The sequence below is a fragment of the Ochotona princeps genome, chromosome 11 (assembly GCF_030435755.1).
Source record: "Ochotona princeps isolate mOchPri1 chromosome 11, mOchPri1.hap1, whole genome shotgun sequence".
In the NCBI taxonomy this organism is placed as follows: domain Eukaryota; kingdom Metazoa; phylum Chordata; class Mammalia; order Lagomorpha; family Ochotonidae; genus Ochotona; species Ochotona princeps.
Genome location: NC_080842.1, coordinates 1193511 through 1219468, shown reverse-complemented (window position 1 = coordinate 1219468; position 25958 = coordinate 1193511). Strand labels below are relative to the sequence as shown.

General features: G+C 41.0%; 1 pseudogene; it reads right to left on the bottom strand.

Moving 5' to 3' along the window:
• Nucleotides 1-11463: 11463 nt before the first annotated feature.
• On the bottom strand, nt 11464-20825 carry LOC101525404 (F-box/WD repeat-containing protein 11-like; annotated as a pseudogene).
• Nucleotides 20826-25958: the final 5133 nt, after the last annotated feature.

Sequence of the window (25958 nt, the reverse complement as noted above, 5' to 3'; positions counted from 1 at the left end):
TATAAATTCCTCAAATCCTCCTCCCTATCCTATGTGACCCTCAATCTATAAAAGCCTGATGCTACTAATAAATGTTGGCTATTGGCTTTCAGTCAGTAATCCACGTGTCTGATTCTTGGCTCCGTGCACCACCAATGAGTCTCACCAATACAAACTACCTCTAGGCACTTACAATAACAAGAAAATCATTAATAATTATTATTTCCACTGATCATTGCAGATAGTTATTTAAATTTTGGGCAAGGAAAAATTTAAAAAGAGATAAAAAAAAACGCAATATTCTCTGCATCAAACCTGCAATGTGGCATATATAGAATTGTTGTGTAATGATTTTTTCTTTAAGTCAAATATTCTTCTGTAAGAGTCCAACTGAAACAGCCTTCATAACTTGCATTAAAACTTTGTTTATATTCCCACCACAGATGTCTAACAAGCTTAGATTATACATTTGCCATGGTTTATTGTAACTTATTTCACCTCCTTGGTTGGCCAGTTCCAGTGTCCCTCCCTCCATGTTCTGCCATCCTCTGCTAATCTCGTATTCTAGAACCTATGTAATGTGAGCCAGGAACAAGGCCCCAAAGATGCTCCCAACATAGGTCAGGAATCCAGAAGGGTCACATTTGACCCATGATATTACTGGCAGCCGCAGCTTATTTTGTTTGCTAGGAACCCAACTTGGTGGTATGATGACTCATCCTTTAAGCACGGGCAGCTTATGCTGTTGGTGGTTTTAGCTTTCTCATATGTTTGGCATGAGAAGTTGTCATAGTTTGGGCTACTGTTCATTCATTGCTCGTAGAAAGCTGCAGCATTGGCGTCTGACATACCCTAACTCTGGACACAGAGACCATGGTCTATAACGGATGTAGCCAAAGAGCTCCATCTGCCCCAATTTGTGGGTAGCAGGTTTGGCAGGGTCAGCTCCTCCACTATGACACTTCCAACCCAAATTGTTGGAATGGATCCCACTCTAGCTCCACTCAGTGATATTGTAAGGACAGCAGGGAGCCAGTTAAAAGATGCCTGGTGGGTAGTAGACTAGAAACACCTGGGGCCTGAAGTGCAACCTTCACTTGTAACAGCAGGTACTAGATATGAAAGTGAGATAGCATTCAGGCAAGCCAGTAGTGCATACAGTCAGCTCTTGCTCAACTAGTTCAGTGGCTGTACTGTGCTGGTGTTCCCAGTGTCCCAGCCTCATTCACCACTGGCAAAAATGGAAACAATAAACATGGTGTATGTTTAAAACTTTCAGAAGCATGGTTCTGACAGCCTGCAACAACTCTATAGAAACATTTTGCGAATAAGCAACAAAAATAAACCTCACCATTTGTCAAAGGTGTTTGACCAGCACTTCACTTCGTAATTTACTTCATGTCTCCACCAGGGTATGGATCAGGGACAGCATGACTTTGTTCAGATCCCCCTTAGTGCAGTTCTGAAGAGTTACCCAGTGCATGCCTTGTCCTTGGTCTAGGCAGGCACAGATTTCCATCTGTTACATTTCTGCTTCAGGATTTTCTTCCATCATGGCTTTGAGTGCAGACCCAGTGCTCATGCAGGGTCCCACTCTGTGTGCAACATCTTCAGTTTGTCTTGTTTTAAAGGATAGTTGAATGCATGAATAAATCTGGTGATAATGTTTCTTTTCAGAACTTGAATTTGTTTCTCCCCATGATTTGGGATCTTTCCAACAGAAAGACATTTTGAAGATTGTTAGTGTGATACAGCTGTTTAACAAGTTAAAAAGTTTCCCATAGCACCTGACATGATGGTCCAATGGTTAAATCCTCTCCTTGCATGAGCCAGGATACCATATAGGCACATGTTTGTGTCCCAGCTGCTCTACTTCCCATCCAGCTCCTGGCTTGTAGCCTGGGAAAGCAGTGGAGGGTGGTCCAAAACCTTGGAACCTGAACCCCTGTGAAGATGCCAGAAGAAGCTCCCAGTCCCTGGCTTTGGATTGGCTCAGCTCCAGGCACTGCAGCCACTTGGGAATTGGAGTGGCAAACAGAAGATCTTTCTCTCTCCTTCTCTCTGTATATCTGCCTTTACAATAGAAATAAACAAATCTTTACAAAAAGCTTCCCATATAACAGCTCTGATACAAGTTCCAGATGTCCCATTTCAGATTCAGGCCCCTGCTAATGCACCTGGGAAAGCAGTGGAAGAAGGTCCTAGTCTTTGGCTCCTGCCATCAACATGGAAGATCATGGCCTTTCTCAATCCCAGCTGTTGAAAAATTTAGGAACTGAAATAAGAAGTTTCTGTTATTTTTCCTCTTTTACTTTCTTTGCCATATCTCTTCCAAATAAAAATAAAAATAAGTCTATTTAAAAAGCCATTTTGACTTCATTTACATAAAGTAAACAAATTTCATCAATTTCACCACATAGATTTAGAAATACAATGATACTTCCCACCCCACACCTACTAGTGCATGTTTCTCAACCCATTCTCCTCCTACCTTACTTATTTTTCTATTTAAAAAAGTTTTACAGTGGTATATGGTCATTTTACTTTGCAATCACAGGTTTAACACTGCACTAAGGAAAGATTTCAAAACAAAGAAAATAGGAAGAATTTATATACTCTATTATTCCTCAAGAATATAAACAATGACTGTAAACAGTAATTGAACCTAAAAATGTTAATCTCAGTGCCTACTTTGTAAATTAATTTATGTACACGAAATAAATAATTTTTGCAAATTCTAAGATACAGGTTTAGAAGCATAGCAATACCTTCCACCCTAGTCTCTCCTTCCATAAATTCCTTCTTTCTCCCTAATTTTAAAATGGTGTATTTTTGTTTGACTTTATAATCAATGCCTGTTCTTGTATTTGATTTGAACTAATGTGGCTTTTCCTTTTTCAGTGTGTGAAGATTATACTTTACATCTGATTTCAAGCAATTATTTTTTCTTATAGCTACTTCTCTTTCCATTGATATACCTTGGGGTTCAATGAGTTCCTTTAATCTGGAAATTTATACTTTTTATAAAACTTTTTTTTAAAAGTTCACTAATTTGAACAAGTATTTCTTTGAATACTTCCTTCACCCACTACCAGCTATTTTCAGAGACTGCAATGAGGTGGGTTTTGTCTTTTGTTGTTGTTTTTGATGTTTAAGGTACCTCTCTATTGTATATGCTGAACAACAAATTAAATATTTTTGTGTTAAACTTTAGAAATCACATTTTAAACAAGAGTCCCATGAAAATGCGCGTGCACACACACACATTCACACACATGCATACCACACAGACAATGACAATGACAAAAGAAAACCACCATATCAGCACTGCAAGAAGGGTTTTAGTTCACCGACATCAGCCCTGCTGTCAGGTTCTTGAGCCCAGCTCATGGCTAAGTGTGAACATAATTTGTGTTAGTGTCTAAGGCACTGCCACTTCTCTACCCTGACTTCAACAACCCTGAGGTTTAAACTGTTATGCACATTGTATTTAAATGCAGACACAGTATTTTTAAATTGGGAGGCAAGTACATATATAAAGGTCTCATTCAACCAAATATCAGGAAATGGGTGGGGAACAGAGAACAGTTAATTAAAGAAAAGAGCTATACATTCGGTTGGGAGACAATATAACTGGCATACAGTTTTTTAAAGTAAAAGAAACCAGCACACAAAGGAATTGAAACAAACAAACAAAAAACAAAAAGCATGTGTTCTCATTGTCCAACATATTTCTAGTATGAAGTCAGAATTCATAATTACATGGACGGTCAAAAGGAGAATGCTGACTTTTACAAAGCAATGCCCTGGGAATTCTGGGTAGGTGTTTGGCACCCAAAATTTCACTGTAAAAGAATACTGTATCGTAAGATCAGACCAAAGTGCAAAGCAATATAAATTAGAGGCCAAGAGAGCTAGCAAAGATGGCCGACCACAGAGAGCTGGTGTAGGGCAGAGTGGGGACAGAGGGGAACTGATCCAGCAGAGAAACAAACCAGGAGACACAGAATTGTGGGGATAGGTGTAGGAAGGTCACTGGAGTTCGCTGAAGTAACAAGATCTACACAACGTGGAGAAACAACCAGGAAAAAAGAGGAGATAGCACGCCACGAGAAATTTGGTGAGTTGCGATCCCAGCAAGGGGGAAGGCGGCGGAATCTTAGCCGTTCCAGGGAGGAAAAAGGCGGTTGGAAGGACAGGTGTCCACACCGACAGGGGCACAAACCACTGGAGTGCAGGAGGCCCTAAAGGAGGCTACTGGATAGAACAAAGGGGGCATGAACCCATGAAGATAAGCGGGGGGGGGGGGTTGCCCAGAAACGTGCCTCCCAGCTGGTTAGCAGCTTTGAGAGAGTGTAGAGGGGACTGGAGTTGTGCTCTGGGACCGGGTCACAGTAATCCCCAACTCAGCTTGTAATGGTTGACTAGCTGCAAGAGGCTCCAGTGGAAACTGTTGCTGGGCTCAGCCTGAGCACTAGGAGTGGGACAACACTCGGCAGAGCCTCCCTGGACAGAGGTGCAGTCTGGTGGGAGCACGGCTACATGACTCCCATGGTTCTGCTCTCAACAGCGGAACACCTTTGAGAAAGTGCAAAAGAAAAAAAAAAAAGAAGAAGAAGAAAGAAAAGCCTTGTAAAGGGGGCAGGGTAGGACTGTGAACTCCAGCAGATCCCCTGCTGTGCTCAGCTCAGTAGGAGACCCTGAAGCAAAGCCGGTTCAGCAGACCCACAGGACAAGTTCTCCCAGTGGATAGAAGCTGGAGGCTGCTAAACAAAGCCTGCTGGCCTGGCAGCAGAGTCACTGTAGTACATCTCCCAGTGGGACAACTCTTTTGAGTGGGAATTCCAGGGAGAAGAACTTGGCGGAACTTTCCAACCCAGCCTAGGGTGTAGATTCCAAACCACAGGAGGCAGGGGCCAAGGACAGAGACTCCTGCAGTGTGCATCACGGGTCCCCAACCCAAGATGCAAGATGCGGCTGGGCAGGCCTGTGGCCCGAGGTGGTGCAGAGGCCCCAGCTACACGCGGCTCCCGCCCCAAGCCCAAGAGGCGGGACGTGGCTCTGCAGACCTGTGGCCTGAGGTGGCGCAGAGGCCCTGAGCCCAAGAGGCAAGACACAGCTTGGCAGAGTCAACTAAGCCGGACGGAGGCGTGGAGCAGTGTGTCTCCCAGCGGGGCAAGGGCTTTGAGTGGCAGCTGCAGGGGAAGGCCTAGCACTAGGGCTGGGACATAGAGCCTCCTGACCCAGCTGGTGGCTGTGGACCACACACTCTGAGCAACAAGCAGCTGGAGTCTCAGGCAGAACCCCCTGCTGTGCTTAGCTAGAGCCCCAGAGTCAGTGGCACCACCCAACAGATCTCCTGAACTGTGAAGAAACACAGGCAAGCAGGGCCACAGCAGGGTGTTTCCCAACAGGGAAATACATCTATGATGGTATAGTTGGGTGTGGAACAGCAATCTCTGCATCTACCCAGAGCAAAGAGAAGAAGCCCAACGTTACAAACTATATCATTTACACCCTATCCACATTGGCACACATTGGACAACACCCAACCAACTAGCTTCAATGGCGACAGGTTGCAGAGATATAAACCCAGGCGCAAACGAAGCCAATCAACACCCACCTCACCATCATCTGCTGTCCCCAATAGAGTAAGAAGAAGTATACTTAGGCCAACACTCCATACAGCAGTTGCTGGGTCACACTTTCTATAGGCTACACACCAAGAGCAATGGCTCTGGAAAAACAAGTCAGAGGCTAAAATCCCAAAATGGCAAGAAACAACAACAACACAATGAGAAAAAGTATCAGAAAAAAGTAATGACTCAGAAGAAAGATCAAGCATTTCCCCCAAAACAATCAAAAACAAATCCCAATATCTGAGATGAAAGATGATGACATAGAGAAATTACGATTTAAGGAATTTAAGAAACTAGTGATGAGATTCATCAGAGACAGTGAGAAGCACTGGGAAGAGTCCAAGGAATTCGAAAACCATGTCATTGCAAAAATAAATCAAGTCAAAAAGGGAATTCTAGATATAGAACACAAAATTGAAAGCCTACCAAACAGATTGAACAAAGCAGAGGACAGAATAGCAGAATTGGAAGACATTCAAAATGAAAAGCAGCAGCTCATCAAACAGTTGGAGACAAACCTGGAGAAAGCCAATAGGTCTATACAGGAAATGAAAGACAACCTCAAAAAATCAATATTAGAATAATAGGCCTTCCAGAGAGAGTGGAAAAGGAGATAGGCTTGCAACGGGTGCTCAATGAGATAATGCAGGAGAACTTCCAGAATACTAGAAATATAAATCCAGCACAAATCCAGGAAGGACAGAGAACCCCCCATAGAGTCAACCCAAAGCGATCCTCACCCAGACATGGGGTCCTCAAACTGCCTTCAAGCGAATACAAGGAAACAATTTTAAGACAAGTAAGAGAAAAAAAGACAAGATTACTTTCAGAGGAAGGCAAATCAGAATCACAGCAGATCTCTCAGAAGAAACACTCCAGGCAAGAAGCGAATGGGGTAAAACCTTTCAAATCCTGAAACAAAACAACTGCCAACCGAGAATAATGTACCCGGCAAAACTCTCATTTGTATTTGAGAATGAAATTAAATATTTCAACAGCAAAGAGAAACTAGTAGAATACACCAGCACAAAACCAGCTCTAGACAACCTCCTCAGGAAGGTGCTAAACCCAGAGAGGAAAAATGAAAACCAAAATCAAAGATGGCAGATGGGAAGACCTCCCCACTAAAATCCATATGAGGATAGTCAACCAGGCAGAGATTCTCATACTCGCAAATACACATTTGCACACTTACACGCGCTCATGGCAGTCCAAAATCAATTTCTCTCAATATTATCTCTAAACACAAATGGCCTAAACTCACCAATCAAAAGACACAGATTAACAGACTGGATCATGAAACAGGACCCAATTATCTGTTGCCTACAAGAGACACATCTAACCAGAAAAGCCTCTAAGAAACTGAAAGTGAAGGAATGGAAAAAGATATTTCATGCCAATGGATGAGAAAAAAAGGCTGGGGTAGCTATTCTAATTTCAGATGATATAGACTTCAAGCAGACAGAAATCAAACAAGACAGGGAAGGTCATTATATATTGGTGAAGGGACTGATCCATCAGGAAGTAATCACTATTGTGAATACATATGCACCAAATTCCCACGCGCCTAGCTAGGTGAAGCAATTACTTACAGACTTAAGAGGAGACATTGATATGCACACAATAATAGTGGTTGACCTTAACACCGTGCTAACAATAATAGACAGATCAACAAAACAAAAATTCAACAAAGAAACAACAGAGCTCATACAAACAATAGAACAACTGGACTTGGTAGACATTTATAGAACTTTTTTACCCCAAGACCACAGATTATACATTTTTTTCAGCAGTACATGGCACCTTCTCCAGGATCGACCACATGATAGGACACAAAGCAAACCTAAATAAATTCAAAAAGATAGGAATCATACCATGTACCCTCTCAGACTACCATGGAATGAAATTGGAAATCAGCAATTCAAAATGCCCCAGAAAATACAGAAACACCTGGAAGCTAAACAATATGCTATTAAACGAACAATGGGTCAGAGAAGAAATTAAAGATGAGATCAAAAAATTTATGGAAACCAATGAAAACTCTGACACAACATTCAAAACTTACGGGACACAGACAAAGCAGTACTGCAGGGTACATTCATCGCAACTGGAGCTCATGTCAAGGCCCAAGAGAGGTGTCAAATACGGGAACTAAACACACATTTCCAGGATTTGGAAAAACAGAAGCAGAAGAGCCCCACACACAACAGGAAACAAGAAATAATCAAAACAAGGGAGGAAATTAATCAGACAGAAACAAAAAAATGATACTCAAAATCAATGAATCAAAAAGCTGGTTTTTTGAAAAGATAAACAAAATAGACACTCCGCTGGCCTGACTGACAAAGAAAAAACAAGAGAAAGCAAGAATGAACAGCATCAAAGAGTAAAAAGGCAGCATAACAACAGACACTGCAACCATTAAGAACATAATCAGAAATTACTACAAAGCACTGTACTCCAACAAATCAGAAGACCACCAAGAAATGGAAAAATTCTTAGACTCACACAACCTGCCAAAACTTACCCCAGAGGGAACAAACGAACTGAACAAACCCATAACTGAAGTAGAGATTGAATCAGTGATTAAAGACCTCCCAACAAATAAAAGCCCAGGCCCAGATGGCTTCACTGCAGAATTCTACAAAACATTCCGAAAAAAACTGACCCCAATCCTCTACAAGCTCTTCAAAACAATAGAAAAAGAGGCAACTCTTCCAAACTCATTCTATGAAGCCAACATTACCTTAATCCCAAAACCAGACAGAGACCCAACTGAGAAGGAAAACTACAGACCTATTTCCCTGATGAACATCGACGCTAAGATTCTCAACAAAATCCTAGCCAATAGAATTCAAAAAATCATCCGACAGATCATTCATCCAGATCAAGTAGAATTCATCCCTGGAATGCAGGGGTGGTTCAACATAAGGAAATTCATAAATGTGATACATCACATCTAAAAACTGAAAAACAAGAATCACATGATAGTATCAATAGATGCAGAAAAAGCTTTCGACAAAATCCAACACAATTTCCTGCTAAAAACCCTAACCAAGGTAGGCATAGATGGAAAAATCCACAACATAATCAAAGCAATACATGAAAAACCCAACGCCAGCATCATACTGAATGGAGAAAACCTGGAACCCTTCCCACTGAGATCTGGAACAAGACAGGGATGTCCGCTTTCTCCACTGCTATTCAACATAGTTCTAGAGGTACTCGCTGAGGCCATAAGACAAAAAAAAGAAATCAAAGGAATCCAAATGGGAATCGAAGAAGTCAAGCTTTCACTATACGCAGATGACATGATTCTCTACATAGAAGACCCAAGAGACTCAATACAGAGACTGCTAGATCTTATACAAGAGTTTGGAAGAGTGGCAAGGTACAAAACTGATGAACAAAAATCAACAGCCATAGTGTATGCAAATAGCCCAAAGATGGAAAAAGACCTAACCAGCAAGATACTATTCAAAATAACAGAGGAAAGTATGAAGTATCTGGGAATAAACCTAACCAAAAATGTAGGAGACCTATTTGAAGAAAACTACAAGCTACTTAATAAAGAAATTGAGCAGAACCTCAAAAGATGGAACAACATCCCATGCTCCTGTGCAGATAAAATCAATATCATTAAAATGTGTATACTGCCAAAAGCAATATATACATTCAACGCAATCCCAATTAAATTGCCCAAAACATTCTTCACAAATCTGGAAACAATGATTCAAAGGTTCATCTGGAAACACAAAAAACCATGAATAGCCAGAGCCACTCTGAAGAACAGGCACTTAACAGGGGGAATCACAGTCCCGGACCTCTGGACATACTATAGGGCAGTGGTTATCAAAACAGCCTGGTACTGGCAAAAAAAAATAGAGAGGAAGATCAATGGAGCAGAATAGAAACACCAGATGGACACCCACACAAGTACAGCAAAATAATCTTTGACAAAAAAACAAACGACAACCCAAGCAAATGGGAAGGTCTGTTCAATAAATGCTGTTGGGACAACTATTTGATAGCCTACAGAAACAAAAAGATAGACCCACATCTCTCACCATACACCAAGATCAAATCTAAATGGATAAAAGATCTAAGCCTACAACCAGAAACCTTCAAACTTTTGGAAGAAAATGTTGGAAATACTCTACAAGATCTAGGGGTAGGTCCCGACTTCCTAAAAAGGACACCAAAGGCATTAGCAATCAAAACCAGAATAAACAAATGGGACCTCATCAAACTAAGAAGCTTCTGTACAGCAAAGGAAACAACCAACAAAGTAAAAAAGCAACCTACAGAATGGGAGAAGATCTTCGCGCACTACATAGGTGATAGAGGGCTAATTTCCAGAATACACAAAGAACTACAAAACAACCAAAATGTCAAAACAAACAAGCCACTCAAGAAATGGGCAAGGGAAATGGACAGAGACTTCACAAAAGAACAATCCCAAATGGCAAATAAACATATGAAAAAATGCTCAAGTTCCCTGGCAATAAGGGAAATCCAAACTAAAATATCAGTGAGGTACCACCTAATGCCAGTAAGAGTGGCCCACATGAATAAAAGCACCAACAACACTTGTTGGCGAGGCCATGGGGAAAAGGGAACCCTACTCCACTGCTGGTGGGATTGCAGGTTGGTACAGCCTCTATGGAAATCAGTATGGAGAACATTCAAACAACTCAAAATCAACATACCGTATGATCCAGCAATAGCACTCCTAGGAATATACCCAAAACACCTGTTTTATGAGAAGCCAACATGCATGCCTATGCTCATAGCAGCACAATCAGGAATTGCAAAAACATGGAAGCCACCGAAATGCCCATCAACAGAAGACTGGATAAGAAAGCTATGGTTCATCTACTCCATGGAATACTACTCAGCTATTAAAAAAACAAAATGCAGTTCTTTGTGGCCAAATGGGCCAAACTGGAAACCATAATGCTAAGGGAAATGAGCCAATCCCAAAAGGTCAGATACCACAGGTTTGCGTTAATTTAAGAGGATATGATGTTATGTAAATCATGTTATTTTATGTAGATTATATGTTGTGTATAAACTAAAACTGAATTGACAATGAGGTGATCACAGAAGATGGCTAAGAAATCGTAATTGTTTTTAACATATTGGTTACTCAATACTATAACTATTTGTTACACAACGAAGTTAATTGTTGCTGAGGGTATGTTGGAGCCTTTAATTGATAGGGTTGATAATCTGATGGTTCTGCCCTTGGACCGGACAGGGTCTCCCCAGGAAGCTGAGGAACTAGATTGGACTATAAGATGTTGGACTCTATGTTTAGTTTATGCTTGCAAAGAGGGAATCTCAACTGTACTTGATCAGAGGATATGCAACAAGGTTGAATATTCCACATGGCGGGAGGGCGGGGGAGGTTTGGGGCGATTACCAGTTCCAACGAAACTGTATCACATAATACAATGTAATCAATGAATAAAAAAAATGTAAATAAAAAAAAATTAGAGGTCAAGTCTTCTCTTGTTGGCCATTTTTACTTCTGCAAAACACCCTGTAATTTCCTTTTGATATGAACAATTCATATTTGAGGCATATATTGGTGGGAAAGGAAATGGCCTTCTGTTGTACTTGAAGTTGCTGAAGCTAAAGGTATCTGTCTCAAATTAGAGCCAAGATTGAAGGGGAGAAATGCTGGTACTTGAAGATGTAGGCTGCTTTGTATCTATCCAGCATTTAGAAACCGTTTCTAGCTTCATACCTCAGCTATGAATGAATTCCAATAGGTATCCTGTAGCCATATATCCAGTAGTTCAATACAAGGAAACCTAGAAGAGGTTGAAAGTGCAGACTTCTATCTGGAGATTTAAGTATATGTTCTGGAAAGAGAGTTGGTCTCATTCTTGGCACTTGGCGCCATATTTAAGAAATTCCAAATGAAAATGGTGTCATCATGGGAGTTGCTGCTGATCTGAAACTCATCAAACTGCAGCTGAAACATATGTCCAGAAAATTCCATTATTGTGGAAAAAAACAGTGCTTGCTGGGGCCCAAGGGTCCAGAGCAGCTTGCAAGTGCCAAACTTTAACTTGCCCATTATAAGCATCACTGACAATCCTCTTGTTATTAAATAAGATGCATCAGACCAATTCTTCATGTTGCTCTAGGAGTGGCAATTAGGTGCCATTTTCAAGATTCCATAGCTTAATAGTATTATCTCACAATCTACTGACCACCAAGCGATCCCTGTACTGTGGACAGGCAAATTCACAGATAATTGTATTCCAGACTTTGATGGTCCTGTTACCAGAAACAGACAAAGTATACTCATCATTGAAGTCTGCTGCATTGCCAGCAGCATTGTGACCAATCAGGACATGACATAAAGTGATATCAGTGGTGATGACCTCAGGATTAGTCTTCCTGCATCGCCTGTGGTGTTCCACCCTCCCGGGCCTCCTCCCGTGATATACAGAGAAGACGGAAGACAAAAAGAAAGATCTTCTGTCCACTGATTTACTCTCCCAGCAGCTGCAATGGCTGGAGCTGAACAGATTTGAAACCCGGAACCAGGAGCCTCTTCTGGATCTCCCACGTACCTTCTAGATCCTACTCCCAACACCCTCTTGTTTGCCTGGTGCACTCTAGGATACTGTGCAGTCAGTGAACCCTGACAGGACACTGCGGAATCAACAAGATCCACGCAATTTGGAGAATCAACCAAAAATAACAACAACAAAAAAACCAAGGCAGTGCTCAGCGGACGGCTTAGCGGCGCCGCAGCTCGAAAACAGTGAGTTGGGAACCCAGCAGGGGAAAGGCCGGTGGGAGTTTTGACCGGAAAATATACAGGCAATTTTGGGAGATTGCTGCACAAGGCCCCTCCAGTGGCGGCCGGAGACTGCAGGAGTGCTGAAATCTCTAGCACTGGTGGCAATATTAATAACCTTGGTGGGACCCAGGCAAAGACAGGGACGGCTAAGTAGCACACATTCCCCTATAACGAAACGCCACGGTTCCGGAAGGGCGCTAGGACCCTGAAGTGCGTTAGCCGGCAGCTACCCCAGGATCACAGCTAAACTGAATTCTGGGCCAACCCAGGCCGAAGTGGGCCTTACCTCAGACCAAAAAAACAAAGCAAAAAAAAAAAAAAATCCAACAGAGGAGAATCCAGCACCTAGGACTGAAACCTGAGGCCCTGAAACCTGAAACCCAGAAGGGAAACAAAAACAACAACTCCCTGGGCCAGAAGAAAAACAAAAACCTAGGCCAGCAAGACCTCAGGACACCCACTAGGTGGCAACAGAGGTCAAGGGTGAGAATCCAGCAACACCTTGGGCCACAAATATGAAACGGAATAAGAGAGTTAGTGACTTAGACACAGCTTGCTCCACCCCAAAAAGCCACCATAAAGCCTGGTCAATCGCAGAGATTACAGATGAAGAAGTTGAAGACGTCTCTGATAAGGAGTTCAGAAAAATAATTATAAAACTCTTCAGAGACAATGAAAAACGATGGGACGAGCTCAAAGATTTTAAAAACCACATAATCACAGAAACAAAATCACTCAAAAACGAGATCCTAGACTTGAAGAATAAAGTTGAGAGCTTAGCCAACAGAATTATAGCAGCAGAAGACAGGATATTCGACTTGGAAGATTCCCAGAATGAAAGCAGGCAGATTATTAACCAACTAGAGTCACAACCACACAAGGCAAACAAGACAATCCAGGAGATGAACGACAACATCAAGAAGTCAAATATCAGAATAAAGGGGCTCCCAGAAGGAGTGGAAAGAGAAACAGGCATACAACCAGTACTTGAGGAAATTATGCAGGAGAACTTCCAAAATACCTGGAACATGAACCCAATCCAAATTCAGGAAGGCCAGAGGACTCCCCACAGGGTGGACCCAAAATGATCCTCCCCAAGACACGTGGTAATCAAGCTACCCTCCAATGAATACAAAGAAAGAATCCTAAGGTTAGCACAAACCAAAGAGAAGCTTACATTTAGGGGCAAGACCATCAGAATCACTGCCGACTTCTCAGAACAGATGCTCCAGGCAAGAAGGGAGTGGAACAAAATCTTTCAAGTACTGAAAGAGAACAACTGTCAACCAAGAATACTCTACCCAGCAAAGATTTCATTTGTATACAAAAATGAAACTAGATACTTCCACAGCAACGAGAATACCACATGTTTGCCTTAATTTAAGATGATATGTTATGTATAACATGTTATGTTATGAATGTTATATGTTGTGTATAAACTAAAATTGAAGTATAGGTGAGGTGGTCACAGAAGGTGGCTGGGAACTCGCATTTACATTTAACATATTGGTTAATCATTACTATGTCAATTAATTCCATAATGATGTAAATTTTTGCTGATGGTATGTTGGAGCTTTCAATTGACTGAGATGATACTCTGCTGGCTCTGTCTTCAGAACAGAGAGGATATACCTAAGAAGCCGTTGAACTTGATTGGACAATAAGATGCTGGACTCTATGTTTGGTATACGCTTGCAATGGGGGAATCTCAACTGAACTTGAGCTGTGGTTGTGCAACAAGGTGGAGGAATCCACCATGGTGGGAGGGTTTGGGGAGGGGTGGGGAGAACCCAAGTATCTATGTAACTGTGTCACATAATACAATGTAATTAATGAAGTTACATAATAAATAATTTAAAAAAAAATCACACAACATGCAAGGGTACTGTGTGAAACTGATCTGGTATTATAGGTACATCTGTTGAATATGTATAAAGGAGGTGAAGAGAAAAATGATTTGCGATTTCAGCAGCAAATTAGTCTGCTTGATCTCTACTTCCTGCAAACTGATAAAGTTTCATTAAACACTTTCACTGATATACAAAAAAAAAAAAGAAGAATATGCCAAGACAAAACCAACTCTACAAAATCTCCTTAGAAATGCGCTACTCCCAGAGAAAAAGGAAGCAAGCCATAAGCAAGGATGGCAATCAGGGAGATCTCAATAAAGTCCATCCACGGAAATGACAATCAATTACCAACAACCTCAAAAACACAGGCATATGTCACGGCATAATTATAATTTCTCAACACAAACGGCTTAAATTCATCACTCAAAAGGCACCGATTAGCAGACTGGGTCAACAATCAGGACCCAACTATATGCTGCTTGCAAGAAACACATCTAACCAGAAGAAACTTCAGGAAACTAAAAGTGAAAGGGTGGAAACAAATATGCCATGCCAATGGACAAGAAAAAAAGGCTGGTGTGGCAGTACATTCTCAGATGATATGGACTTCAAAGTAACAAACGTCAAAAAGGACAGAGAAGGGCGCTACATCTTCTTGAAAGGGAGGATCCAACAAGAACCAATCACAATTCTTAACATATATGCTCCTAGCCCGGATGCACCCAGCTACATGAAACAACTACTTTTGGACTTAAAGGGAGACATAGATGAACATACGATAATTCTGGGAGATCTGAACATCCCACTAACACCAATAGATAAATCAATGCAGCAAAAGCTCAACAGAGAAGCCACAGAACTCACACAAACAATAGAACAACTGGACCTAGTAGACATCTATAGAACATTTCATCCTAAGGCCACAGACTACACCTTCTTCTCAGCAGTGCATGGCACCTTCTCCAGGATAGACCACATAATAGGACACAAAGCAAGTTTAACTAACTACAAAAATATCAGAATCATACCATGTACCTTCTCAGACCATCACAGAGTGAAACTGGAAATCAACAACTCAAAATGTCCCAAAAAACACGTAAACTCCTGGAGGCTGAACAATATGCTGCTAAACGAACAATGGGTCAGAGAAGAAATTAAAGACGAGATCAAAAAATTTATGGAAACCAACTAAAACCCAGATACAAAAGCCCAAAACCTATGGGACACCGCCAAAGCAGTGTCACGTGGTAAGTTTATTGCAATTAGCATGCACGTCAAAGCCCAAGAAAGGCAACAAATGCAGGAATTAAGCACACACCTCCAGGAACTGGAAAAGCAACAGCAGAAGGACCCCACAAACAAGAGGAAACAAGAAATTATCAAAACAAGACAAGAACTAAATCAGAAAGAAATTTAAAAAACCATTCAGAAAATAAATGAATCAAAAAGCTGGTTCTTTGAGAGGATAAACAAAATAGACACCCCACTGGCCCGATTGACAAAGAAAAAACAAGACAAAGCAAGAATTAGCAGCATCAAAGATGAAAAAGGCAACATAACAACAGACACTACTACCATTATGGAAATAATTAGAAATTATTACAAAGAACTATACGCCAACAAATCCGATAACCACCTGGAAATGGAAAGATTCCTAGACTCCCACCACTTACCAAAACTCACCCCAGAAGCAACAGAAGACCTGAACAAACCCATTACCGAATCAGAAATAGAATCAGTGATTAAAGAGCTCCCAACAAAGAAAAGCCCATGTCCAGATGGTTTTACCACAGAATTCTACAAAACATTCCAACCAGAGCTAACCCCAATCCTTTACAAGCTCTTCAAAACAATAGAAAAGGAAGCAGCTCTTCCAAACTCATTCTATGAAGCCACTATCACCTTAATCCCCAAACCAAATAGAGAATTAACAGAGAAGGAAAACTACAGACCGATCTCCCTGATGAACATTGACGCTAAGATTCTCAACAAAATCCTAGCCAATAGAATACAAAAAAACATCAGACAGATCATCCATCCAGACCAAGTAGGTTTCATCCAGGGAATGCAGGGATGGTTCAACATAAGGAAATCCATAAATGTGATACATCACATCCAGAAACTGAAAAACAAAAACCATATAATAGTATCAATATATGCAGAAAAAGCCTTCAACAAAATTCAACACCACTTCATGTTAAAAACCCTAACCAGGGTGGGGATAGAAGGAACAATCCACAATATAATCAAAGCAATATATGAAAAACCCAATGCCAGCATCATACTAAATGGAGAAAAACTGGATCCCTTCCCACTGAGATCTGGAACAAGACAAGGCTGCCCACTATCACCACTGCTGTTCAATATAGTCCTAGAGGTACTTGCAGAAGCCATAAGACAAGACAAAGAAATCAAAGGAATCCAAATTGGAAATGAAGAAGTCAAGCTTTTGCTATTCGCAGACGACATGATTCTTTACATAGAAGAACCAAAAAACTCAATACAAAGACTCCTAGAATTCATACGAGAATTTGGCAGAGTGGCAGGATACAAAATTAATGAACAAAAATCAACAGCCATAGTGTATGCAAACGGCCACAAGATGGAAGAAGATCTAAACAACAAGCTACCATTCAAAATAACAGAGAAAAGCATGAAATATCTGGGAATAAATTTAACCGAAAGCGTAGAAGACCTTTATGAAGAAAATTACAAAACACTCAAAAAACAAATAGAACAAGACCTCGAAAGCTGGAACAACATCCCATGCTCCTGGATAGGCAAAATTAATATCATCAAAATGTCTATACTACCAAAAGCAATATATACATTCAATGCAATTCCAATCAAATTACCCACAGCATTCTTCATTGAACTGGAAAAAATGATACACAGATTCATCTGGAAACACAAAAAACCACAAATAGCCAGAACCACTCTGAAGAACAGGCACTTAACAGGGGGAATCATAGTACCAGATCTCTGGACATACTATAGGGCAGTGGTTATCAAAACAGCCTGGTACTGGCACAAAGATAGAGAGGAAGATCAGTGGAACAGAATAGAAACAACAGATGGAAACCCACACAGATACAGTCAATTAATCTTTGACAAAAAGACGGACAACAACCCAAGCAAATGGGAAGGTCTGTTCAATAAATGCTGTTGGGACAACTGGTTGATAGCCTGTAGAAACAAAAAGATAGACCCACATCTCTCACCATACACCAAGATCAAATCTAAATGGATAAAACACCTAAGCCTACATCCAGAAACCTTCAAACTTTTGGAAGAAAATGTTGGAAACACACTGCAACACTTAGGGGTAGGCCCTCACTTCCTAAACAACACTCCAAAAGCAGTAGAAATTGAGACCAAAATAAACAACTGGGACCTCATCAAACTAAGAAGCTTCTGTACAGCTAGAGAAACAATCAACAAAGTAAAAAAAAAAAAAAACAACCTACAGAATGGGAGAAGATCTTTGCACACTACATAGGAGATAGAGGGCTGATCTCCAGAATATACAAAGAGCTACAGAGAAACCAAAACACCAGAACAAACAAACTGCTCAAGAAATGGCCACGGGAAATGGGCAGACATTTCACAAAAGAACAAAACCAAATGGCAAACAAGCATATGAAAAAATGCTCAAGTTCCATGGCAATAAGGGAAATCCAAATGAAGACAACAATGAGGTACCACCTAACTCCAGTAAGGATGGCACACATACATAATACCACCAACACTTGCTGGCGAGGTTGTGGGATAAAGGGAACCCTTCTCCACTGCTGGTGGGACTGCAGACTTGTACAGCCTCTATGGGAATCAGTTTGGCGAATACTCAAACAACTGAAAATCAGCATACCTTATGATCCAGCAATAGCACTCCTAGGGATATATCCAAAAGATCTCCTACACAAGAAACCAACATGCACACCTATGTTCATAGCAGCACAATCTACAATCGCAAAAACCTGGAAGCAGCCAAAATGCCCATCAATAGAAGACTGGATAAGAAAGCTATGGTTCATCTACTCTATGGAATACTACTCAGCTATTAAAAAAACGACATGCAGTTCTTTGTGGACAAATGGGCCCGACTGGAATCCATCATGCTTAGAGAAATGAACCAATCCCAAAAGGTTAAATACCACATGTTCGCCTTAATCTGAGATGAAAAGATGACAACTTGGAAGATAATACCTGTATATTGTAATATTAGTGCAATCTCTAACAACCTGTATCCAATGCAATAAGATAACACGATATAATCTATAAACCAACAATTAATGTCAGAATATTTAAGATCTACATCGAAAAACTGTAAAACCTACCATACCCTCAATACGCTATGTTAACCGGTAATGGGGAGGGAGTGCAGGGAAATCTTTCAGGACCATAAAAAGAGTGAGAAAAAAGTACAATATAGCCTATCAAGATCAAATCTGGTAATTCATAGACAACAGACTCAAAGCGGCACTAAACAACAATAAAACTACTATACCAATGCATGAGGGGGGAATCGGGTGCGATCCTGACAACCTCTTAACAGGAGGTCATGTGCGTGGAGCAGGGGGGCACTCCAGAGTGGAGCAGGTGGTAAGGAGGAAGCTTGGATCCCAACCACGAAGACTCCCAGACCTTCAACACAAACTATTAATGTGAGCAACAAGGACTATATCCCAACTGCCAAGGAGGCCACAGGGAATTGGATGCCCTCGGAGGCCGAGTACTCTGAGGTCGCCCACCCCCAACTGTAGCTTCCGCAGGGGATGGAAGAAGCCCAAACACTACCGCGCAGAAACCAACGTCATCAGAAAGACAACCAGCAGCCCTGAGCTGTCCGCAGAAACAGAAGAACAATAAATGTCCTTCGGGACCAGGGAGGAGAGCTTTCTCTGGTCCGAGCCTGGCTCCACCTCTGGACCCCCGCCCTCCCTCGCAGTGACCATTGGGATCGCTTCGAAAACCCCTCACAGCAAACAAACAATCATACAAACTAAAAAAAAAAAAAAAAAAACCTAAAATAAATAGACAAACAACAAAAAGTAGAGCTTGAAATCTGACAGGAAAGAGCTGGCGTGGATTGGCTCATGCCTCACTGGGTGGGACACAAAGATTAGTTACTCCTCACCATTGTGTTGGGGATTTTCCTGCACACCCTCCCCCCAAAAAAATGTTCTGCACCTTAAATGTCGACAAATATCTTGTTAGAGTTACAAGCCAGTCTAGATTATCCCAAAATCTGCCAAGATCAACAAAATTGTACTTCAACACAACAAATGGCTAAATACTGAAATGAGGTAGACACGAGACAGCTGAATGGTGCCCTGTAGCCATTTTAAGGTATAGAGCAGCCGGTCCGGTCTGGTATATAAACTAAAATTGAGATGTCAATGAGTTAATCATAGGTTGTGGTTAAGAACTTGTTTTTTGTTTTTTGTTTTTTTAACATACTGGTTACTCAAAACCATGTCAATTCCATAATATTGCAAATTGCTGTTGATGTTATATTGGGACTCTTAATTGACTGTGATGATATTATACCAGCTCTAACTTCGGACCAGAAGTGGTCTCCCCAAGAAACTGTTCAACCCATCTGGACAATAAGTAGCTGGACTCTATGCTTGGTATATGTTTGCAAGCAAAGAATCTTGGTTGAATTTGAACTGTAATGCTGCATCAAGGTGGAGGAATCCACCAGGGGGGAGAGGAAGGGTTGGGGGATTCCCAGAGCCTATGAAACTGTCACATAATGCAAAATATTTATAAAAATATATATTAAAAAAAAGTGATATCAGTGGTTGAAGCCATGTCCCACACAGCAATGAATGGTCCTTAGAACAAGTCACTATCAGTCCATTGCTAAAGCATAAGTGCAGTCCAGCCTCATTGTGGTGGATCTGCATGTTGGGAACCTCACCTGTGTTCACATATCTGACTCTATCAGTAGTATCTGAAGAACCAGTTACAATGACATGTTCTTCATCATACTGCAGACAGAGGACAGAGCCTGTGTGTCCTGTTAACACTTTCAAACATTCCAGGCTGGTTTTAACACAAATCTTAATAGAATTATCTCACAGGACACTGATATATCTTTCATAATCATACTGTAAACACCTTTACTATTTTCAGAGCAACACTGAATTCTCAGCAAATTGTGTTGGCCACAACACCAGTTAGATTCTATAGTGTCTATATCCTGGATAATCTTTGGGCATAATGACCTATAAAATGAATTGGAAGGACCATCTGTGAATCTATTCATCCTATTCTTTCTGAAAGTGCCTTCCACAGGGGATTGGTGCTTATTTGCTCAGTCAACTTCTTCCAAAGCATTCCTTCCAAGATCACTCACTGCCATTTTTGTAGACCAGCTCTGTCACACACAGAGAGCTGGCAACCAAGTAGAAATGAATGTTCTCTGCCATGTGTTCTAAGCATTGGCTCTGGTAAAGTGGTAAGAAAGTCTTGCTGCAGTATGGGCCTTAGGTAAGAGTTAATATGTCCATGCTGATAATGACACATTTGGGAGATCAGATGGGCCTTAAGTAAGAGTTAATGTGTCCATGCTGATAATGACACATTCGGGAAATCAGATGCTCCACAAATTCCACCTGATTTGATTCAGACCACTGGTCAAAATATTTAATACATGAGTCTTTCTTTCTGATAGTTTCTTTCTGATGGCCTCTTTATGAGGACAATCACAGATGATATTCCATAGTTTTATAACAAAGAGTACTTTTGAGGGGGGCACTAGTCTTCATTTTGATTTTCCATTAGTAAAACATTCTGAAAAACCTTTTTGTAGTTCAGATCCTCCAATTCAGAATCAATGGGGGATATTTCCTTTCAGATTAAATAGTGATCAAGCATTTTTCAAGATTGTTTTTGTTTTACTCTATCCAGCTTTCTTCAAAATGCTAAACAGGCACTTTGTTAACATGAGCATGATGGTTTTGTCCTCAATTGCTGAGTCAGGCTCCAGGGCAGCCCTGGTGATCTTACCTCGCTCTCCTCACACAGCGGGAAATGACCCTGGCTGCCAGGAGCTTTTGGAATTCCTGTACCTCAACTTCAAGCTCAGCCATCATTTTTCCCATCATTTTTCTCACAGGTTTTGATATTTTCTGTTTCCATATCCTTATGTTCTCTCAATTTCTGAATCATCTCATCTGACCACCTTCTATTACATGCTCTTTTGCTTTATCTTCCTTCACTGGCTTTAGGCTTACACCAAGCAGAAGCTAATGATCATCAAATTTCTCCACAGCTCTGACTCACTTCTGGTGTCCAGATTAATATCATCCCACATGATATACTGGTTTACTCTTGGCTGTGTAGCAGGCATCCTATTCCAACCATGGCTGGATCTGATTATCTGATCCTTCCTCTCCCTTCCCATCACCAACTCCACCCATGACCCTCTCATTTTCTAAGAAGGAATATTCTCAGAGCCTGTCATCTTGCTTAATTGTTTCCATTTTCAGGCTATCTTGCATTTCCTTTCTTTTTCTTGGCTATTGAGCTGAACTTCAGGTTGTGGAAATACCAAGTATATTTTAGATTGTCCCAATTCTTCAGTGTTACTACCATAGACCAGAAAGGGTATACCTAAGAAGCTGTTGAACTTGATTGGACAATAAGATGCTGGACTCTATGTTTGGTATACGCTTGCAATGGGGGAATCTCAACTGAACTTGAGCTGTGGTTATGCAACAAGGTGGAGGAATCCACCATGGTGGGAGGGTTTGGGGAGGGGTGGGGAGAACCCAAGTACCTATGAAACTGTGTCACATAATACAATGTAATTAATGTATTAAAATAATAAATTAAAAAAAATCAAAACCAGGACTGAAAGAAAACTTGATTATTTCATAGAGGGTTATTTAGACCTGGGAGTCTAAACAACAACTGTTTTGGAATCTAGACTGCAGCTGGGGGGGACATATTCCTGAAAGGTCACATAGAGATAAACATAACAGTATAAATGCACCACAAGGGATTTTCTGATATAAAGCTGAAACTACAGAATCAATGCGTTTTGTAACTTGTTTAAAATGATACCAAGTTAAATCTCCATTAATGTTTTCATGCAGAAAACTTGTCCAGTAAATTCACATCCAAGTGCCAGGTATTTCCCAGTGAAATCTGTATAGATTCTGTTTTCCAACATGACCACTCAGGAAGCTACCACTCTGTACATTACCTGTTTATGTTCTTGTAAGTGGTTCCATCTCATTTTCCCTCAGCAAAGGACATCTAGTGATTCCTGCAACCTTGACATGCCACTCGCTGCTGATCTTGGTAGCTTTTTTGGGGATTGCGGATCGAATGGGTTCTGAAAGTAGGAGGTAGGCCACCTGTGCAGAGCTGGCCAGGTGCAACTTGGAGAGCATCTCTGGCTGGAAGCCATACAGCATGACTTCATCTGCAATTAATCCATAATTCCAGGCTGAACCAACACTAGGTCCCCCAGCGATCATATATACCCAGCTTGGCCACACTCTGACCTTGTCCATGGATGCACCCCCCTTTTATTTACCACAGACTCCTCACTACGCTGGAACCACGAATATGTACCAGTGCTCTGTGAAACCCGAGCTGTGCGGACCTGCTGGAATCCCGGCGTGCTGGATCATCACCATGCCCATTCTGCACCTCTGGCCTTGCCGCCTTTGGCCTGTGCTCTCTAGTGAGCAGTGGACAACTGTTGAGCACCAGAAGGTAAGTGCCGCCTCCTCCGCGGTTCTGATTCCTCAGATTCTTGCACTGCAGCAGCAGCGGAGACAGGTTGACTGCAGTTCACAACGCGGTGCCCTCAGCTCTGAAATACTCACCAGATGGGGCACTGGGGAGCAGCAGCTGGGAGCATCCTCAAGACCACAGGAGGACACAGATCCTGACCAGTGGGTGTGGGGAGTCATCACCCTGAGAGCTGAGGTTCCAGGGACTCCTACTCTCCTGCCCTGGTCCCAGCAGGACCCCATAGTCCTTCCCTCCGATTTCTTTTCTGGGATCCCTGATCCATCTCCTTGCTTGGTGCCCAGCTGACAGGCACCTGCCCTTGTGTACTGTGTGAGCGAATGCTCATGGGCAATCCCAACACCTTTCTGACCTCCCATGGCACCTAAACCCACATTGTTACCGGATTCAGAGTTGGACGCACAGGCTGGGCACATGGTGAAGAAAGTCGGAAATTATCAGATGTAAAGGAGATTGAAGGCTTCAAGTGTCCAGTTGCCTATTTGGGTTAAATGGTTCCTTCTAATTTCACATGGATTTTACCAGAGGATGGATGACTTACAGGAGAATCACAATAGTATCCAACGGCTTTCCAGGGAGAGCAGAATTAAGATTTTCTCTGAAATTTCTAAGGGGTATTTTATTGTTTGGGAGGCAAATAATGAAGGAGCTAGATTTTTGAAGCAGGAAAATTGTTGTGTAAAATCATAGATAATACCTCCTTTCTTTTAAACATTTTTTAAAGCAAGAGTTGACAGAAATGTCAATGATATTGCAGGTCACTTGAGTTGAGCAGATTCTAGATACATAAAAGATACATTTTCTATGTTTATTAAGTATATTTTCCCTGGTTTTGCATACTACTTGAGAGTTTTTATATTTTGTTTTGTTTTATTTTTACAGACATTTCATAAAGTTTTCTGGGAAAATGAAACTTTTGCCCTTCCTTCACTGAAGCTTCATTTCTATGAACAGTTTCTCTTTTCCATTTTTCAATTCAGTTATTATTTTCCTGTTCAGTTTGTATTCAGGGAAATTAGCCATTTCAATATGACTAAGATTATGCCTGAATTGGTGTCTATAACATGTTTACAGCATGGTTTGTCCTGCAGAAATGTAATTTTATACAACCAGATTAGTCAGGTTTTGTGATAGTTGTTTTGTTACATATTGGTCTCTATGCTCTGCACTGTTAGACTTCATCATCAGCAACTAAAATAACAACAAAAAGCCAATGCCACAAGTGTCCTTGAGTGTGTTGTTACACTTGTGGTTATGTTTCATTGCTGTATACCTAAGTGTTTGATGAAAACAGAATTTATCCAGCATGGGATGTTGTTCCATCTTTCGAGGTCTTGTTCTATTTATTTTTTGAGTGTTTTGTAATTTTCTTCATAAAGGTCATCTACGCTTTTGGTTAAATTTATTCCCAGATATTTCATGCTTTTCTCTGTTATTTCGAACGGCAGATTGTGGATTAGATCTTCTTCCATCTTGCGGCCGTTTGCATACACTATGGCTTTTGATTTTTGTTCGTTTATCTTGTATCCTGCCACTCTGCCAAATTCTCGTATGAGTTCTAGGAGTCTTTGTATTGAGTTTTTTGGTTCTTCTATGTAAAGAATCATGTCGTCTGCGAATAGCAAAAGCTTGACTTCTTCATTTCCAATTTGGATTCCTTTGATTTCTTTGTCTTGTCTTATGGCTTCTGCAAGTACCTCTAGGACTATACTGAATAGCAGTGGTGATAGTGAGCAGCCTTGTCTTGTTCCAGATCTCAGTGGAAAGGGGTCCAGTTTTTCTCCATTTAGTATGATGCTGGCATTGGGTTTTTCATATATTGCTTTGATTATGTTGTGGATTGTTCCTTCTATCCCCACCCTGGTTAGGGTTTTTAACATGAAGTGGTGTTGAATTTTGTCGAAGGCTTTTTCTGCATCTATTGATACTATTATATGGTTTTTGTTTTTCAGTTTTTGGATGTGATGTATCACGTTTATGGATTTCCTTATGTTGAACCATCCCTGCATTCCCTGGATGAAACCTACTTGGTCTGGATGGATGATCTGTCTGATTTTTTTTGTATTCTATTGGCTAGGATTTTGTTGAGAATCTTAGCGTCAATGTTCATCAGGGAGATCGGTCTGTAGTTTTCCTTTTCTGTTGATTCTCTATTCGGTTTGGGGATTAAGGTGATATTAGCTTCATAGAATGAGTTTGGAAGAGCTGCTTCCTTTTCTATTGTTTTGAAGAGCTTGTAAAGGATTGGGGTTAGCTCTGGTTGGAATGTTTTGTAGAATTCTGCAGTAAAACCATCTGGGCCTGGGATTTTCTTTGTTGGGAGCTCTTTAATCGTTGATTCTATCTCTGATTCGGTAATGGGTTTATTCAGGTCTTCTGTTGCTTCTGGGGTGAGTTTTGGTAAGTGGTGGGAGTCTAGGAATCTTTCCATTTCCAGGTGGTTATCGGATTTGTTGACGTATAGTTCTTTGTAATAATTTCTAATTATTTCCTTAATGATAGTAGTGTCTGTTGTTATGTTGCCTTTCTCATCATTGATGCTGCTAATTCTTGCTTTGTCTTGTTTTTTTCTTTGTCAATCGGGCCAGTGGGGTATCTATTTTGTTTATCCTCTCAAAGAACCAGCTTTTTGATTCATTTATTTTCTAAATGGTTTTTTAAATTTCTTTCTGATTTAGTTCTTGTCTTGTTTTAATAATTTCTTGTTTCCTCTTGTTTGTGGGGTCCTTCTGCTGTTGCTTTTCCAGTTCCTGGAGGTGTGTGCTTAATTCCTGCATTTGTTGCCTTTCTTGTGCTTTGATGTGCACGTTAATTGCAATAAACTTACCATGTAACACTGCTTTGGCAGTGTCCCATAAGTTTTGGGCTTTTGTATCTGGGTTTTAGTTGGTT